The following is an 8,244-nucleotide window of genomic DNA, read 5'->3' as shown; positions in this document are numbered from 1 at the left end:
TTTTCTCTTTTTGATATTTTATTTATTTGTTTATGTGTGTGTAGTCACATTAACAATCTTCACACAAGCAGATTCCCATGGAGGCCAGAAAAGGGCACTGAATGCCTTACAGGCAGCTCCAGCGTCTCAGCGCAGGTGCTGGGAACCGAACCCTGGTCCTCGGGGAGAGCGACAAGTGCTTTCAATCACTGATCCATCTCTCCAGCCAGTCTATTTACTGAGCTTGTAAGATTAAAATAAAAATGGTGGGGAGAGGCAAAATTGCACCCAGAAATCCTAGCTGCAGGGTCACCCAGAAAATGTTGTTCTAACCTTCTACCTTTTACGTCTGAAGGGACCGAGGATCCTGGGATGGCTATGGAGCTAAGTGAACTGTCTCCATCAGCCTGAACCCAGCATCATTCTTACCACATCCTGATTCCACGCTTCTCTCCCCATCTGACTGGGAATATATTCGCTGTATATTTGTAGTCGTCCTGTAATTAACTTGTCTTAATTTTTTTTTTTGATGAACCCAACATCCTGCGCATGAGAGGCAAGTCTTTACCACTCGGTCACGCCGCCTAACCCTAAACTTAAATTTTAATTCAATAAGGGGACTGGAGAGATGGCTCAGAGGCTAAGAGCACTGACTGCTCTTTTACTTCAGCTCCCACGTGGTGGCTCACAAACCATCTGCAGTGAGATCTGGTGCCCTCTTTTGACATGCAGGCAAACATGCAGACAGAACATTGTGCAAATAATAAATAAATATTTAAAAATTTTAATCCAGCAAATACATCATTTGGAATTGCTTGGAGTAAGTATAGAACTTTATAGTTTTAGAAAGACAGTTACACTGAAAAAGACCGTATAGCCTTGCCGTCTATGATAGGCTTGATCTTATAGATTGTTTATTTTCTAGTCTCAAAAAGGGTGCTTGGGGCTAGAGAGATGGCTCAGTGGTTAAGAGCACCGACTGCTTTTCCAGAGGACCCAGGTTCAATTCCCAGCACCCACATGGCAGCTCACACCTGTCTGTAATTCCAGTTCCAGGGAATCTGACACCTTCACACCAATACACATAAAATAAAGTTTTTTTTTTAAATATTTATTTATTATGTATACAATGTTCTGTCTGTGTGTGTGCCTGCAGGCCAGAAGGGGGCACCAGACCTCATTACAGATGGTTGTGAGCCACCATGTGGTTGCTGGGAATTGAACTCAGGACCTTTGGAAGAGCAGGCAATGCTCTTAACTGCTGAGCCATCTCTCCAGCCCCCAAAATAAAGTTTTTAAAAAGGTGCTTTTTGCCCAATATTTTTTATCATTTTCTCTGCTTATAATTTTTCCAATGCAACTAAATGATCATATCTGATAAATCAGCCTTAAGTGTTTACAGACTATAGTTCAGTATACATTTGGGGGAAGAGTACTGGCCAAGAAGTCCTACAACCTAAATCCAGCTGCTGCAAGTTGTCCTCAGGTCTGCACATGTGCTATGCACACACGCGCACACACACACACACACTAACTAAATAACTGTAGTAAAAAATATGCATGGAAACTGGAGAGGTGGTTCAGTTCCCAGGACCTACAGGGAGGCTCACAACCATCTGTAACTCCAGTCCCAGGGGCTCTGACACACTTTTCTAACACTAACAAGTGTTAGAAAAATAAAAAGTGTTTCTAACAAGTGGTGCAAAGGCATATAACCAGGCTAAACACCCTCAAATATTTTTATTTTATATAATTTATTAATTAATATCTTGTTTAATATATTATTAATTATTTTTTTCTCTCACAAGGAAAAAATATCTCCTGGGCTGGTGGATATGGCCTAATAGGTAAATTGCTTACCTAGCATGCACGAAGTCCTGGGTTCAATCCCCAGCACTGCATACCCGCACCCTCCGCAGCTTCCGGACTGCTATCCTAGAGATGACCATACGCGCACCCTCCGCAGCTTCCGGACTGCTGTTCTAGAGATGATCACTTAAACCCTGTTATTTTAGCCTTGGTTAACTCGCCCAGGGCCTGTAACAGCCAAAGAGAAGAATTTTTATCATACACATATCAATACATAGGTACAGGAATATAGAGAGTCCTGGGAAATTGTATCTTCCACTTTCCTCCTGATCCTCCTGCCTCTCCCTCCAATTGCTGGGATTACAGACATGCCCTGTTTCAGCCTGCATCTTGTCTTTTTACTGATGGATGTCACCAGACAGACTCATCCCCATTTGTATGTTCCTCCCCCCCCTTCTCATATCTGGACCTCATGTATTTGTCTATTGCTTTTTCTTATAATATTCAATTTGTGTATTTACTGTCTGTGGTGGGGGTGATGGGGATGTAGGGAGTACCATGGGCAGGTATGAAGGTCGCTGAACAACTCGTGGAAGTCAGTTCTCTCCTTCCACGTGTACAGCCTGGGGACTGAGCTCTGGATATCAGTCTTGGCAACAAGCTCCTTTCCTCCCTGAGCCGTCTCACTGCCCTGTTGGGTCTCAAGGATCCCAAGCTGGCCTCCATCTCACTACACCAATGGTGACCTTGAACTGACCTTCCTGCCTCCACCTCCCAACTGTTGGGATCACAGGTGAGCACAAACACACCCAGTTTTTGTGGTGCTGGGGTACAGAACCTTTGTCTGCTAGGAGCACTCTACTAGATGGGCCCCAGTGTTCTGGGTGTTTTTTTTCCCCATTAGTTTAATGGCTGTTACTTTGTAAAAAATCCGTATCTTCTCTTTGATACAGGAATGCAGATATGGCTCTGTGGCTCAACTAAATTGTTTCTTTGGTTTTTGTTTTATCTTTTTTTTTTGAGGGGGGGTTGATTTTTTTGAGACAGGGTTTCTCTGCAGCTTTGGAGCCTGTCCTGGAACTAGCTCTTGCAGATCATGCTGACCTCAAACTCCCAGAGATCCACCTGCCTCTGCCTCCCAAGTGCTGGGATTAAAGGCGTGTGCCACCACCACCTGGCTGGTTTTTGTTTTTTCTTAAAATGTCTGCTCTCTAGCAAAGTTGCCTTTGGAATAAGTCATCTCACCCTGTCTGTTATCCTGACTCCCAATATGATACTCTGCCTCCTCTCCCTCCTCCACGCTCCTCTCTCCTTCCCCTTTCCTCCTACCCCACCTCCTAAAAACATTGCTTATTCACTTACTCATGTATTTGTGTAATGTGTGTGTGTTTCCTGCTTTTATGTATGTGCACCATCTGCATGCAGTACCCCCAGAGTCCAGAAGGGGGCGTTAGAGCTCCTGGGACTGGATTTACAAGAGGGTGGTTAGATACTGTGTGGGTGCTGGGAACCCAATTAGACTTCTCTGCAAGACAGCCAGTGCTCTTAACTACTGAAGCCATCTCTCTAGCCCCACCTTTTTTCCTTGTGTGTGTACACATATATGTTTGTTCCTGTATATGTGGATGCACATGTGTGTGTGCCTGTGAAGGTCAGAGGTCAGGTGTTTTCTTACCAGGTTAATACTAGGTTCTACCAAATGAGCTTCATTCCCCAACCCTTCTGCCCCTCCCCTGCCTGATGGCTGTTTCCCTTTAGACATTCCTATCTTGGTTACTTTGCAATTTTGTTACTGTGTATCCAGACGGGGATCTTAGAATTTCGAAAACTGAAATCTAAAGAGCTTGTTTACTTAAGCGTATATTTCACTCTAAAGATCTTGTGGTCTTAGACGGGATCTCTCACTGGGATCTGGAACTTTCAGATTAGGCTAGACTGGCTGGCTAGACAGCCCCAGGGAACTGCCTGGGTCGGCTTCCAGGTCTGGAACTGAGATTAGAAGCCCAGACCTGCACATGCAGCCTCCTTGCTGCTGTAGACGTGGTGCTGAGGACTGAGCTCGGGTTCTCCTGCTTGTGTTGCAAGCACTGAACTGACTGAGCCGTCTCCTCCACCCAGTATTTCTCCTCAGAAGGTAAACATGAATTCTGGGCTGGCAAGGTAGCTCAGTGGGCAAAGGCATCACCACAGAGCCTGCAAACCTGAGTTTAATCCCTGGGACCCACGTGGTGGAAGGAGAATACCGACTCCCCCAAATCGTCCTCCGAGCTCCATTGGCACATCCTGCACACACGCTAAATTAAAAAAAAGGAAAAAATTAAAGAAACTTCAGGTTAAGGAAAGGTCACTTTCCCACAGCTCAGTTCTCTGAGAAACCCCCACCTCCCTCTGAAAGTCACAGTTCAGGAGGGGAGCAGCTCCGGCTTTGCCATCTGCCTTCCTCGTCTGTTCTTAAAAGGTCCCCAGCAGCCACCAATGAGCTTCCTCCTCTGTCCCTTTCCCACTGAACAGAACTTAGTGTCTGGCAGTGAAGATGGTGTGTGGGCACCTTCTGTTTTCCCGAGAGCTGAAGATGCAGAACTGGCCTTTTATAGAAGCTATTCTTTAATCCGCATCACACTCCCTTCCTATGAGTGTCTGGTAATGCCTCTCTAGAGCTTGCTGCCACCATTCAGAGCTGTGTGTATCCATAATGTCTGCTCCGGTGGCTGTGACCAAGTAAGTTATCAATCATGCATTTTATTTTCCTAGTACAGAGGCATTGCACCTAAGGACTTATCTCTCTGTGGTAGGTCAACACTACCACAAATTTTTATATATTTGTACCAAAATTATTTTCTAGGAAACAAAAGACAAAATTTAAGATCAAAACACTATACTTTTGTGTATGTGTATCTTTGTGCCCTTAGCTGTCCTGGAACTTATCATGTAGACAGGCTGGCCTCGAACTCAGAGATCCACCTGCCTCTGCCTCCCAAGTGCTGGGATTAAAGGTGTGCACTACCTCTGCCTGGCTTTCCTTGTAATTTTATCACGGCTTTTCTTCCTTTTGTATTTATTTATTTTAGCTAGAGAACAATTTCATTAAAGAGAGAAACAGTGGAGCCAGCAGGCTGTAAATCCCAGCAGCTGTTGGAGGAGAGGGATGGAGAAGAGGAGAAGTCTTGCCTTGGAGTTAGGGACCGAGAAAGCAGGCAGGTTAGCGGTGGAGGGTGGTGAGCCACTGTCAGGGGGCGATAGGGCAGTCTTCAGAGAAAGGGAGGGAGTCCAGAGTACAGGACAAGTATGCTTAGGGTTTGGGCCGGTATTCAAAGAAGAAAAAGACAGAAAAAGACAGAAAAAAAAAAAAAAAAAAAAAAGAGATCCCAGCACCTAGGTCAGGTGCCTCGCAAGTGCCTGTAACTCCTGTTCTGGGGGACTCTGCCTGCCCCCTGCCCACAGATGCACCTGCATACACATAATTACAAATAAAAAAGTCTTTCTTTAAAAAAAAAAATCAGAGCCAGACAGTGGTGGTCAGGCCTTTAATCTCAGCACTCAGGAGACGAGACAGAGGCAGGTGAATCTCTGTGGGATGGAGGCCAGCCTGGTCTACAGGAGCTGGTTCCAGGACAGGCTCCAAAGCCACAGAGAAACCCTGTCTCAATAACAACAACAACAAAAATCAGAGTCTCTTACGTATTTATCTTCTGTGTAGGGTGGTGGGACAGTGTGCTCCCTCCCCTCTTTTGTAATAGAAGAGAGAAATGCTTGTTGGCCCAGGAATCCAGGGCCCATTGTTCTTCCTACAACTGCCAGCGAATTGTTCTAATTCCCAAATACGTCCACAACTGCCCCCACCTCTCTCCATCCTAACACCCTACGCACGCCACCAACCCTCTCCCTAACTGAGACCTTAATTGGTCCACTGGTGCCCCAGTCCAGATCCCAGCAGGAAACAGGTGGCATACTCAAATGCCGTAATTTGAAGGGAAGTTAATTAAGAAGCAAGGTAGAGCTTAGGGATACCGCAGCTCCTCTGGGGGCTAGTTACAGCAGGAATCATTAGCTTGAGGCCCCAAGGGTCTTGAGGTGAGATTGTTTACTGCCCTGGGGAGAAGTGAGTGTTTGGAAAAGCTGCCTGATAGGGATCCTGGGTAGAAAGAGGAGTTGGCAGAACAAACCCTGGGCTCTCTAGTTTCCTAGAGATGCTTCCCATCAGCCAAGCCCTGCCAGAGACTGCAGGAGGCAAGAGATGGGTGTCCACGTGCAACCTGCCAGGGTGGCTTTCCAGGGTGGGGGTGAGGGTGGCTCTAACTGACTCCTGAGGGCTTTAGACACCAGGAACAACCTGTCTGGAGTCCAGCCTCCAAATCTGCACACCCTTCAAATTTCTGAGATAACTCTCTGAGCCGTTCTTGCTCCCCACTGCCTTCAGAAAGGACTCAGTGGTCCATCACAAGCTCCAGAGAGATTGTCCACACTTCTTCCCAACTGGGTATTCCCTGACCAGTGGACAAGGCTGGAAGCTCAGGGGAATGAGCCGCAGGGAAGGTTCACACCAACTGCAGAAGAAGAGTCAGCAAGATGGAACCGGAGAGGCAGAGATATTCGGGAAAGCTAGGCGGCCTGAAGTTCAGCAGGATCTTGACTTCTCAGAACTGTATCCTGGATCAAATCTGCAAATGCTGCTGCCTGGTCGAGCTTTATCTCTTCCATCATAAGCTACATCTATATAAAAATTGGCTTTGTTTGTTTGTTATGAACTTACAAAGTGTTTTTCTCCTTAAGTTTTTTTTTTTTAATGGTAGCTCTTGCCTGTAATCCTACCACTTGGAGCCTGAGGGAGATTGGAAGTTCAGGGTCATCCTCTGATATAATGTGTTCCAGGATAGCTTAGGCCACAGGAGACCATCTCACCACCCCCAAATATCTCTATCTACACTTTATCTATCTATCTATCTATCTATCTATCTATCTATCTATCTATCTATCTATCTATCTATCTATCCATCTATCTAAAGGCCAGGAGTTTAAAACGATACTTTATGTTTTTTTAGACATGGTCTTGTGTGTGATCCTCCTGCTTCCGCCTCCTAGGACTGGGAACACAGCATCCTGCATCAGTGAGCTGCTATATTCGGATGTGCTTTTAGAGATTTGTTGTTGCTGGGTTTTGTTGTTTGTTTGCTTTTGAGACAGGGCCTTATGTACCCTAGCCCTCAAATATTCATTTTTCAAAACGTACATACACACAAGGGTCAGGGGACACGCGAGTGTCACAGCACATGCGTGGCGGTCAGAGGACAACTGGCAGAAGTTAGCCCTCTTTCTACCGCGTGGGTCCAGCATAGCAAACTCACTGTCAGGGTGGCAGCAGGCACCTTTACCCAGGAGCCATCTCACAAGCTCTTACTTTTCCTCTTACTTTTCCAGTTTTCCTGCCTCCACCTCTCCAATGCTGCGATTACAAATGTGTGCCTGGGCCTTTCTGAGGCGTGGTGGTGTGCGCCGCGGAGCTCCGCTCGGCCTGCTCCCGTCCTGACTCACCGCTGTTTGCTTCCCGCCGAGGAACAAGTCGGTCAGGAAGCCCGCACCGCAGCCATGGCTTTCAAAGACACCTGGAAGACGCCCGTGGAGCCCGAGGTGGCAATCCACCGCATCTGGATCACGCTCACCAGCAGCAACGTGAAGTCGCTGAAGAAGGTGTGTGCCGACCTGATCAGAGGCGCCAAGGAGAAGAACCTGAAAGTGAAGGGTCCGGTGCGCATGCCCACCAAGACCCTGAGGATCACTACAAGAAAAACACCTTGTGGTGAAGGCTCCAAGGACAGGGATCGTTTCCAAACAAGAATCCACAAGCGCCTCAATGACCCCCGAGATAGTTAAGCAGATTACATCCATCAGTACTGAGCCGGGCGTGGAGGTTGAAGTCACCATTGCAGATGCCTAAGTCAACTGTTTTAATAAATAGACTTTTAATCGGTTAAAAAAAAAAAAGTGTGTGTGGTGTCTGGCTTCTGCAGTCCCAAGGGCTATATGCATGCTAGGCAGGCCTGCTCCAAAAGAACCGCAGCCCAGCCCCGTTCATATTTATTTCATTTTACACAAAGCTCATTGGTTATTTATTTATGTTTTTATTTATTTTCAGCGTTGTGCATAAGTATATGCATATGTGTATGCACAGCCTGGGGGGACCTGAGGAGGGCAGAGAGGCATCAAGTCCCCTCATTTGTCACTTTTAAAATATGGTAATGGGGAAGGGACTAGAAAGACTTCGCTGCTCTTCCAGACGATCCGAGTTTGGTTCCCAGCATCCATATCGGTGACCCAGAGCCACCTGTAACTCCTGCTCCAGGGGTGTCCTCTTCTGCCTCCCCAGGCATCTTCCAGTATGTGCGTCTGCACATGTGTGCATACATGAACACAGGCACATATACACATATATAAAAATAAAAAGCCAAGATGGTCAAGGTG

The 8,244-nt window shown here is 46.6% G+C and overlaps 1 pseudogene; it reads left to right on the top strand.

Annotated features, from left to right (window-relative positions):
• The first annotated feature begins 7,271 nt into the window (after nucleotides 1–7,271).
• On the top strand, nucleotides 7,272–7,720 carry LOC126508714 (40S ribosomal protein S20-like; annotated as a pseudogene).
• The last annotated feature ends 524 nt before the right edge of the window (nucleotides 7,721–8,244 follow it).

The sequence above is a fragment of the Alexandromys fortis genome, unplaced genomic scaffold (genome assembly GCF_014885135.2).
Source record: "Alexandromys fortis isolate MF-2015 unplaced genomic scaffold, M_Fortis_MF-2015_v1.1 scaffold_86, whole genome shotgun sequence".
Taxonomy (NCBI): Eukaryota; Metazoa; Chordata; class Mammalia; order Rodentia; family Cricetidae; genus Alexandromys; species Alexandromys fortis.
Note: the sequence above shows the minus strand (reverse complement) of the source record. Positions and strands in the feature narration are given on the sequence as shown.